We start from the raw sequence: 11,610 nt of genomic DNA, 5'->3' as shown, positions 1-11,610 counted from the left end.
TGGAGGGGACTTTGGTCCTCTTAGAATGCAACAGGCAGGTACTTAAGAATGCAGATGGTGAGATCCACAGTTTATTTAACTGTGTGTGTGTGTGAGTGTGTGTGTGTGTGTGTGTGTGTGTGTGTGTGTGTGTGTGTGTTTGCAAGCATGCTGTTACCTGGAAACCCAGGAGAAGTGAAGCATCACCCCAACCAGTGTAATAATGACAGCATACTCTGAAATAACACCTGCTGATATTTATATCATACAGGTGACACTGTTGGGAAGGTAGGAGGTACCGTTTATTGAGTACATGCTAGTCACATTGTTTATCTCATTTCCTGTATATGCTTCAGTTAACTGCTGCAAAAAAAAAAAAAAAAAATGAAAACATCAACCATGAAACCTCAGAGGCAAATAAAATAAACGCTCGGATTTATTCATGAGGCTAGAGTCATCTGGTCATTTCTACTGTTCTGAGCTGATCTCAGTGGGGCTCAGTCACGAGTGGTCAACAGTGTTCGCATCAGGCAGCTATGCAGATCAGAGGAGGGCACTTACATGTCTGAAGGCTTGGCTGGGATGACCAGGCTGATTGAGCACTGTTCCACTTGCCACCTTCTTCAGCAGTCTGTCTTAGGCATGTTCTCATGGGGAAGGCTGAGAAGTAAAAGAGGAAGCATTAACACAGGAAGACATGTTGGAGTCTCTCCTTGTGTGACATTTTCTATGTCTCCATTGACCAAAGAAAGTTAAAGGGCTAAGGTAGAAGTCTGCATGGGTGGTGTGGTGGTTAATACTGAGTGTCAACTTAATTGGATCGAAGGATGCAAAGTATTGCTCCTGGGTGTGTCTGTGAGGGTGTTGCCAAAGGAGATTAACATTTGAGTCAGTGGACTGGGAGTGGCAGACCCACCAACAATCCAGGTGGGCACCATCTAATCAGCTGCCAGAGCATCCAGAATAAAAAGCAGGCAGAAGAACCTGGAGAGATTAGACTGGCTTAGCCTCCCAGCCTCCATCTTTCTCCCATGCTGGATGCTTCCTGCCCTTAAACATTTAACTCCAAGTTCTTCAGCTTTGGGACTCAGAGTGGCTTCCTTGCTGCTCAGCTTGCTGATGGCCTATTGTAAGACTTTCTGATAGTGTAAGTTAATACTTCTTAATAAGCTGGCCTTTATATATACATCTATCCTATTAGCTCTGTTCTTCTAGAGAACCCTGATTAATACAGGGGGGCACAAAAGGTTACAGAGTGGGTCCAGATACCAGGGGCTGTGGATACAAAGATGTCTTTAGTGGGATCACTGATGATAATCAAGCTACTGCTGTATAGTTTTACAATCAATCCTTACAAAAATTATGACAATTTTAAAAACAAGAAGCTCAGAAGCCATTTAATGTCATTATTTAACACCATACAGCAAGGATGTTAGAGAGCTGGGACTTTAAGTCATGATAATGCTTGTCTATCTGTCTGTCTGTTTGTATATTTGTTTGTCTCGTTACATGAAATGATAGGAAACTAGGATCTGACAGAATGAAGGTAGAGATTCTTGAAAGCAAGGGATACCAAGCCAGTGTGATGACCTGTAACCCAAGTGTTAGTTACATCAGATTTGGTTAAATGTCATCTCCATACCCTAAGGTACTTTCAGAGCACTCCATACTTCTTCATAATACTCTTCATATCTGTACATATTTTTTTCATTGTCGGTTTCCCCTCCAGAGCAAGGATTAGCCCACTTTTTCTAGATATGGCTGGATAATACATATCATAGGCTTTGTGGACCATGCAGTCTGTGTTGTTATTACTCCACTCTACCCCTTTACCAAAGAAGCAGCATTGAAAATAAACAAATGAATTGTTTTTTATAACACATGCCTGTATTATAGAAAACTGTAAAAACAGGTGGTGGACTGAATTTGATTCATGGACCATCAATTGCTGACCCTTGTTCTAAGGTACAAACTCCAGATCGATAAGGATTTTGTCCATGTTGTTTTCTCCTGGATTCTTGGAATCAGCATAATAATAGCACATAGTGGGTATAAAATAGATATTTGTTCCACAAATCAAGGAGTGTATAGTCTTACAGGCTGGGCCATTCTTGGACAATGGATGTGGAATGTCTATGATTTGCAGATGTCAACATTCAAACTTAAGACTGTTATCACTTTACCATTCATGGAACCAAGGCTGCAGCATAGACAAGTTTTGTTTAGAAACTGTAGCAGACTTAAACCTCAGTTCAGGTGCCATAAAAAAAGTGAAGATAAGGACATCTAGGGAGAGCCTGGGTCGGGAAATCTACAATAGATTTCAGCTTGTCTGGATGTCTAAGTAGCCAAACTTATTGTATTTCTATAACTGTCATAAAACATACCACAAGGTCAGTGACTTAAATTAACACAACCATGTTATTCTACAGTTTATAGGTCAGAAGTCTGATATGATTTTCACCGGGTTAAAATCAAGATGTCAGGAAGGTTGTATTCCTATCTGGATCTGGCAGAACATTTGTCTCCTTGTTTTGTCCAGCTTCTAGAGACCACCTAATTTCTTAGTTTATGCCTCCCTTATTCCATCTTCAACGCCAATGATACTGCATCTTTCTGACCATTCTTCCATAGTCATAACTCTTTCTTATCACAGTCAGCAAATATTCTCTACTTTTAAGAACCCATGTAATTAGATTTGACCTACCCAGATAAGAATCTGATATTCAATCAAAGAACATAATTTAAACATTTTCTATAAATATCTAGCTACTAAAAAAATCTTACTTTCTGAAGATGCAATGTTATTGGAATTTCCATTATTGATTGTTTGCTTTTTGTTAATATTATCCTTCCCTTGCAGAATCTAGGGTTATAAATCCCTTCATTCTCTCTCAAGAGAGCTCCCTGACACTTCTCTTTACTAACAAAACAAACCAGATATAGCACAACAGTACTGAAAATGTTGAATAGAAGAAGGAAGGATAACTGGAATCCACAGCTTTCAAAATACAGACCTCAGTGAGCTGAATGCAGTGGTGCTGGCAGACTGAGCCTAGATAATTCCTGCGTCTCAAGATTTCTTAGCTGCAGATTGTGAGCTGCAAATAAGCCCAGTGTTTATACTGATGATTCCCTAGAGATGGAAGAGGCTACATAGACATGAACTAGGATAGACAGAAATCAGAACTTATTTGATTGTATAAAATTTCCTAGAATTAACAGGAAATATTGAATGAAGACATTCAATATTTGTCTTGATGTTCTTGATGCATTACCTACAGTTTTGAATTTAATGTAGAAATCCATGGGCATTTTAGGAATAAGAGAGGAGATACATTCCTAAGAAAGCTAGAATATTTTTTTAAATCAAGAAAAACTGGGTTACTGTGTTTAAGTCTCAGTTTCTGCCTTTATTATGATTGGTTTTTTATTATCTCTACTGACCTCCGTCGATCTTAGTTCCTTCAATAATCAAATAAGAATAATACCAATACTTGCCTCATAGATTTGCTATAAAAATTAAATTATGTCTGTTAAGTATTTAGTGTCAAATCATTTTTCAGTAAGTATTGGTAATTCCAATTACATATTAATTAAAAGGACCCAAGGTACCAGGTTAGCATAAGAGTGCATCAAATTCAGACATTCAGGTTTCCCAGGGGTAGCTTGAAGGTATTTGCATTAAGAAAGTAAGCCGCAGAAGAAAACAGCTGAGAAGTGGAGTGAGTACATTGATAAACAGTTCTACATGGAAGCAATTTCAGCTTGAGAACCCTTAGGCTGTCTTCTCACTCTTTGGTTGACTATCAAACACCAGAGATATGGCTTCTTATAGCAACAGACAGAGACAAATTATGCTCTGGATGAGGTAGGGTTTTCTTTAACTACAGTTGAAGTCAAGGTGGGTCAACTTACTGTCAGAATAAAGCCCAAGAAAGCTTGATACATTTAAAATAAAAGACAAATTGCAGCATGTGTGTGCACACATGTGTGTACATGCATGTGCGCACAAATACATGCATTCATGTGTGTATATAGTCCAAGTAAAACAGATGTATTTGTGGAAGATAAATCCTACCCTGTCTTTCCTTTCTAGTATTTATTAAGTCAACCAGGCACTTTTCCAACTCACTTCATTCTCCATTGCCCATTTATTCCACTTATTGAATCTTTAGGGGATCTCCAGAGAGCACCCACCAATTGTGTTGATCATGCCTAGGGCTGCACAACTGTCTATTAAGAATGTGATACCATAAACTCCATTCAGATCCATTACAAAGTACTTCTTTCTTGTAAATGACTTATGGTGGTAACTGGTTTGGAAAAACAGCTTAGGAAAGGTATTTAGCCTATTTTTGAGATTTAAATTTGAAACAATAAAATAAAGACAGCATAAAAAAAACTTCCTGCATTAAAATAGTGTACTTTTGGCACACACTCTAAAAATTTATCAAATCAATTAACACATTTTTATTTGTAATAGTTCTTAGAATTTTATAGTGATTTCCTCATAAACATAAACCTAACTGAAGAGAAAAAAATCCCAACTCTAGGTAAGACAGATGTAATTATGCACATTTAACAAACGAAAAAAAATTATAACCATACCTATCTAAATATTCAGAGGGTACTTTGTACTGACTTTATATTTTCTAAATTCACCTCCTCTATATATGACTCTATGAGACCAAGACCACCTAATAATTGAATCCAGGACACTGGAGCTCTAATTACAACCCTTGTAGTTATTTCACAAGGTAGTTTCACTGCAAGAAGGGGCTATTAATCGCTGTCTATTTAGGTGATAAATCTCTCCCAAATGCATTTGGAAATGCATAGGGGTGCCTTCTCCATAGTTATGCTACTACTATTCAATAGGAGGTTAATATTGGGGGACCAAAAATTGGTAAATTATCTGCAATGAATGACTTATACAGTACAAGCTAGAATCACCCTGCAAAATTTGTCAATGTCTCACCCAGTGAGAATCTTTGGAGTAAGTCATGCATATGGTGATTTGGAGTGCTCATATGCAACTCTGTGACTTGAGTACTTGCTTTTAACAACAGGGGAAAGGATTACTTCATAAAATGGGCCTATAAGATACAAGCAAAAGGTCAGGGTATGAAGTCCAAAGAAAATGCATACTCAGAATAGCCTCTTGAGAAAAGTGTTAATTGTAAGGTACACAGAGGTCAATTCCACATATTAATACTGGTAGATGTTAATTAGCACATTCAGATTTCATGAGAATTTTACTGCCAATGCTACTTTGAGTTTCATTAGTTTGGTGGAATGTATGTGTCCAGAAAGTAACGGTTAGTAGAATAGCTGGGAGGGGAGGGCTTGTTGAAACCCTTTAATGCACCTACTGAATGGGAGCCCTCTGTAACTATGGCATCCTGGAAGAGCCAAGAACTATGGTCCCCACAGTAAGAGGCAGTGAATTGAAAGAGTGATTTAGGGCCTGTTAACACAAATGAGAGAAGACAGCCTGCCCTATGTGCGACAGTCTCTCTACAAAGTTTAGACAAGGCAAAGATGTTTCTTTTCTCTCTGTCATCCTCTCTCTGCAGTCAGCAGATGAGTATTTCATAGTGGAATAATTCAAAGTGAAAGAACCCATGGGTAATGCACCAACAGTCATCGAACATTCCTTAAACACTTGATCTCACTGGAGCATCCACATGCCATGTCTGCCCTTTTGTAGACAAATTTCAGGCATTCAATTGGATTTAAATCTTTCTCTCCATCCTGTCTTTCTCTGTCCCTAGATCCTGATAGCATTATCTAGCATTGGGCAAGGCACTAGCATAAGTTTTAAAAAAGACTCTTTCACATTCTGCTTCAGTGCTCAAGTCAGAATCTGACCAGTCTCACACTCAGAATTTCATATCCCTTTATTCATCAAGGCCTAAGTAGTTGTACATATAGTTAAGGATGTTGCAGCCAAATGCCTTCTCCACAAAAGTAAACTTTTAAAATAAATGATATTGACATGTATTATAACACTTAAATACGTATTGCAAAAACATATAGTATACAAGACATTGTGCATATTAGGTCTTCAACAAATGCCTTTGCAATAAATAAAATTTCTTTGAATTTATGTTTATTTGACTAGTAAGTAATGAGCTAAGAAACAAATCTCATTGGTTAAGTAATAGAGAAAAATTTGAACATCCAAGACTCATGAAGAAACATCTACCTAAATGAAGGAAATCAAACATTACATCTGTTTGTATTACTTAAAACATTTCCAATTATGGAGGGAAAACTATGAATCAAATTGTTATATTTTAATGCTGTGACATGTACTCTACTTTTAGTCTATATGCATTCAGTTTTCTATTATACATTCCAGACTGGCTCATGTGGTTGGTAAAAATCAAATTCTATTTGGATTCTTGGACAAGCCATTAATGCCTTACCATACCCACAGAAAATCACATTCAGCACCATGGACAACACAGAATTGCTCCTTTCTGAACCACAGCTGTTTGCTGAATGATTTTTTTCCTCCTACTAAAACATCCAGACACACACGTCTGTCTCTTAATTGCAGGAGGGGTTGTTACAAGACATCTTGAATTTTAACAACCGATTTTAAAATGAAGAAAATGCACTAAAAAGAGGACTAGGGGAAATCTTAATTACTTTTGCAGAATTCAAAAATTGACACCCCAGAAAGTATAAAAAGGCCTTCTGAGGCAGACATTGATACTTTACAGATGAAAAAAAAATGAGGGCTGAGGGCAGATAGTTATCAATGATTAACAAATAGAAGATATTAGAGGAGGTACTCAGACAATTATGAAAGAATGGGAAAACGAGACTGACAGTGTTATCATTGTAAATGCATGAAGGCACACTGGAGGAAGTAAAATTTACATATGGGGTATCAAAAATAGTTTGAGAATTTGGTCTCATAAGGGAAGAAGGAATCCCCATGGTTTTCTAATACAAAAAATCATAAATAGTAGCAAATTGTGGTCAGTTCTTCAGTTTTTATTAAAGAGACAGGAGGTGAAAGACAACTAAATAGTAGAGTTTATTCATGAATAATGCCTTAGAAATAGTAATGACAAAATATTTCAGATTAGTTTGTAATAAACATACAATCTTGATTTAAAAATATGTGCTGTTCACTTCCTGTATCCATTCCATTCCCTGTGGATAAGGTAGTCACTTGTTTTTAGATTTCTGTTGATTTCTTTCTGAACACATACATTTGTCAAATATTTATTAAATGCCTCCTATATTTTAGGAAGTTTGATAGGTAATAAGTACACAAGAGTGTTCAGGACATAGTGCATATCCTATAGAAACTCAGCTGTTGGAAAAATGCAGACAATCATGTTGGTCAAGAGCAACACATTCTCATGGCAGAAAGTGAATAAATACTGGTTTTCTTTTGATTTCTGTTTGCATGCATTATGTACAAAATGTGTACTGTGCCTAGATTCATTGAATTGTATAACCTCCTTCTGTACACCTGAGTAGCTTTTTAATGTCTGTATAGTTCAAAGTCCCTCTCCCTGTTACAACAGAATTGATTTCTCTTTCCTGCTTTCTGCTAGAATAATATGGCATCCTGCTTTCTGCTAAGAATAATATGCTTGTTACTGTTTATTTTATATTTAATATATGTTTAGATATGCTTTTTAGTTTATGATATCAATATATGATGAGGAATTGTTAAGAGAAAAGATGATCAACTGAGGAAGAAGCTTTAAGTTTTATTAAAATATAAAATACTGCAAAGTTTATTAATTAAGCAATTCCTTCCAGATAATTTGTGCTTTTTATGAAGTCTAAAAACCTTAAATTCAGAATAATTATTGTGATTTTTATAAATAGTTGTTATTATAGTGGTACTATATGAGGATATTCTTGCATTGCTATAAAGAAATACCTGAGGCTGGGCGTGGTGGCTCACGCCTGTAATCCCAGTACTTTGGGAGGCCCAGGAGAGTGGATAATGAGGTCAGGAGATCGAGACCATACTAGCTAACACGGGGAGACCCCGTCTCTACTAAAAAAATGCAGAAAAAAATCAGCTGGATGTGGTGGCGGGCGCCTGTAGTCTCAGCTACTCGGGAGGCTGAGGCAGGAGAATGGCGTGAATCCGGGAGGCAGAGCTTGCAGCCAGCCGAGATTGCACCACTGCACTCCAGCCTGGGCGACAGAGCAAGATTCTGTCTGTCTCAAAAAACAAAAACAAAAACAAAACAAAAACCTGAGACTGGGTAATTTATAAAGAAAAGAGGTTTAATTGACCTCACAATTCCGTAGGCTTTGTAGAAAGCATGGTGCTGCCATCTGCTTGGCTTCTGGTGACGCCCAGGGAGCTTTCAATCACGGCAGAAGATGAGGGCACAGGCACATCACTTGTTGAAAGCAGCAGCAAGAGACAGGGCGAGAGATATCACACACTTTTAAACAACAGATTTCCTGTGAACTCAGAGCAAGAGCTTGCTTATCACCAAAGGGTTGGCCCAAGCCATTCATGAGGGATCCATCCCCATGATCCAAGCACCTCTCACTATGCCTCACTCCCAGCACTGGAGGTTGTATTTCAAAATGAGATGGGAGTGAGGACAAATATCCAAACTATATCAGGTAGTACCAGATAATAAAAAATACCCGTTGACCTCTATATGCAATGTAATATATTATGTGCTTTACTTGCTCTATCTTATTTAATTTTTATTTAATCATCACACTTTGTGAGGCACATGCTTTTCTATTTTTATGTCATAAATATGAGAACTGGGACTTACAGAGCTTATGTAATTTACCCAAAGTCAAGCAGCTGGTAAATGTCTCAGTCCATTGGAGCAACTAGAAAAATATACCTTAGGCTAGATAATTCATAAACAGTAGAATTTTTTCTCATTGTTCTATTGGCTGGAGAGTTCAAGATCAAGATTTTGGCAGATTTGGTGTCTGGAAAGAACTTGCTTTCTACTTCAACATGGAACTGTCTTGCTGAGTCATCTGGAGGAGAAGAGAGAAACACTGTGTCCTCAAATGGCAGAAAGGCAAAAAGAAACAAACTCACTTCCCCAGGCCCTTTAAAAGGGGACTGGTCCCATCCATGAGGGCTTTGCCATCATGGCTTCATCATCTATCAAAGGCTCATTTCTGAATACCAACACCTTTGGGTTTAAGTTCTAACAAAGGGATTTTAAAAAGATGCGTCCATTCAAACCATAGTGGTATGAATGTTATTTTAAAATTATTATTAAATACTTTATTTATTAGATCAATTTTAGTTCCCAGCAAAATTGAGATGATGGTATATAGATTTCCCACATATCCCTTGACCCCATACATGTATGGCCTCCCTCATTATCAACATCTGCCACCAGAGTGGTACATTGATGACAATTGAACTGTTGTTGACGCCATGAACATTCAAAGTTAATAACTTATATTAGGGTTTAATATTAGTGTTGTGCATTGTATGGGTTTGAACAAATGTATAATGACATGTATTTACAATTATAATATCATACAGATCATTTATGTTATCTGCCCTAAAAATCACCCGTGCTCTGCGTATTTTTCCTCTCCACTGTCCAACCACCACAACCACTAATCTTCTTACCGTTTCCGTGGTTTTACATTCTCTAGAATGTCATATTGTTGGAATCATATAATATGCAGCCTTTTCATCTCAGTTTCTTTCATTTAGTAATATGCATTTAAGATCTGTATTAGTCAGGATTCTCTAAAGAGACAGGACTAATATGACAGATGTATACACGAAGGAGAGTTTATTAAGGAGTATTGACTCATATGATCACGAGTTCAAGTCCCACAATAGGCCATCTGCAAACCGACGAGCAAGGAAGCCAGTCCGATTTCCAAAACCTCAAAAGTAGGAAAGCTGACAGTGCAACCTTCAGTGAGTGGCTGAAGGCTCGAGAGCACCTGGAAAACCACTGGTGTAGGTCCAAGTGTCCAAAAGCTGAAGAACTTGGAGTCCGATGTTGAGGGCAGGAAGCATCCAGTACGGGAGAAAGATGGAGGCCAGAAGACTTAGCCAGTCTAGTCCTTCCACATTTCTCTGTCTGCTTTTATCCTAGTTGCACTGGCAGCTGATTAGATGGTTCCCACCCAGATTGAGGGTGGGTCTGACTCTCCCAGTTCACTGACTCAAATGTTAATCTCCTTTGACAACACCCTCACAGACACACCCAGGAACAATGTGTGTCAAGTTGACACATGATATTAACCATCACAAGGTTCTTCCATGTCTTTTTATAGCTTGATCGCTCATTTATTTTTTGGCGCTGAATAATATTCCATTACCTAAGTGTACCACAGATATAACTCCCAAAATGAAATACTTAGGTATAAATCTAATAAATATGTATGTGATCTATATGAGGAAAACTATAAAACTACAAAAATTGGAGAAAATAAATCAGAGAACTAAATAAATGGAGAAATATTTTATGTTCATGGATAGGACAATTCAATACGGCCAAGATGTCAGTTCTTTCAAATTTGATCTACAAATTCAATGCAATTCCACTTAAAATTCCAGTAAGTAATATTTTTAGATATTGACCAACTGATTCCCAAGCTTAGATGGAGAGGGAAAACACACAGTATAGCTGATCCAATATTGAGTGACAAAAAACTTGGAGGACTGATACTACCTGACGTCAAGTCTTACCATGAAGGGACTTTAGTCAAGGCAGTGCGGTATTTATGAAATAGATAAATAGACCAATGGAACAGATAAGAGAGCTCTTAGTCAACTGGTTCTTGAACAAAGGAGAAAAGGCAATACAACGGAGCAGAGCAAAAATAATGTTTTCAATAAATGGTGCTGGAACAACTGGACATCTACATGCAAAAAAAAAAAAAAAAAAAAAGAGAGAGACAAACTCTCTTCCTCAAGCCCCTTTATAAGGTCACTAATCCCATCCATGAGGGCTTTGCTATCATGGCTTAATCAGCTCTCAAAGACTCACTTCTGAATACCAGTATCTTTGGGTTTAAGGTTAAGACTTAACAATTTTCACAAAAATTAGATCATATATCTAAGTGTAAAATCAAAATTTGAAAACTACTAGAAGATATGAAAGAAGAAAATTTAGATGTCCTTGGATATGGGGATAGCTTTTGAAATACAATACCCAAAGCACAATTCATGAAAGAAATAATAGATGATCTGAATTTTATTAAAATTAAGAACTTTTGCTCTACAAAAGATGTAAAGAAAATGAGAAGACAAGCAACAGACTAGAAGAAAATATTTGTAAAAGACACATCTGATAAAAGATTCTTATCCAAAATATACAAAGAACTTTTAAAACTCAAAAGTAAAATAAAAACAAATTAAAAAATGAGCCAAAGACCTTAACAGATACCTCACCAAAGAGGATATAGAGATAGCAAGTAAACATATGAAAATATATTCCACATCATATGCAAATTAAAACAACAATGAGTTACCACAACACATCTATTAGAATGGCCAATAGCGGTCTGGCGCGGTGGCTCAAGCCTGTAATCCCAGCACTTTGAGAGGCCGAGACGGGCGGATCACGAGGTCAGGAGATTGAGACCATCCTGGCTAACACGGTGAAACCCCGTCTCTACTAAAAA

The 11,610-nt window shown here is 37.3% G+C and overlaps 1 long non-coding RNA gene across 1 annotated transcript in view; it reads right to left on the bottom strand.

Moving 5' to 3' along the window:
• Nucleotides 1-386: 386 nt before the first annotated feature.
• LOC116418435 overlaps nucleotides 387-11,610 on the bottom strand; it is an 18,864-nt gene continuing 7,640 nt past the window's right edge. The window contains exon 2 of the long non-coding RNA XR_004228445.1: nucleotides 387-639. This is a non-coding gene — a long non-coding RNA (uncharacterized LOC116418435). The remainder of the gene's footprint in view (nucleotides 640-11,610) is intronic.

The sequence above is a fragment of the Piliocolobus tephrosceles genome, chromosome 14, assembly GCF_002776525.5.
Source record: "Piliocolobus tephrosceles isolate RC106 chromosome 14, ASM277652v3, whole genome shotgun sequence".
Classification (NCBI taxonomy): domain Eukaryota; kingdom Metazoa; phylum Chordata; class Mammalia; order Primates; family Cercopithecidae; genus Piliocolobus; species Piliocolobus tephrosceles.
This window is presented reverse-complemented; position numbering and strand designations above follow the sequence as displayed.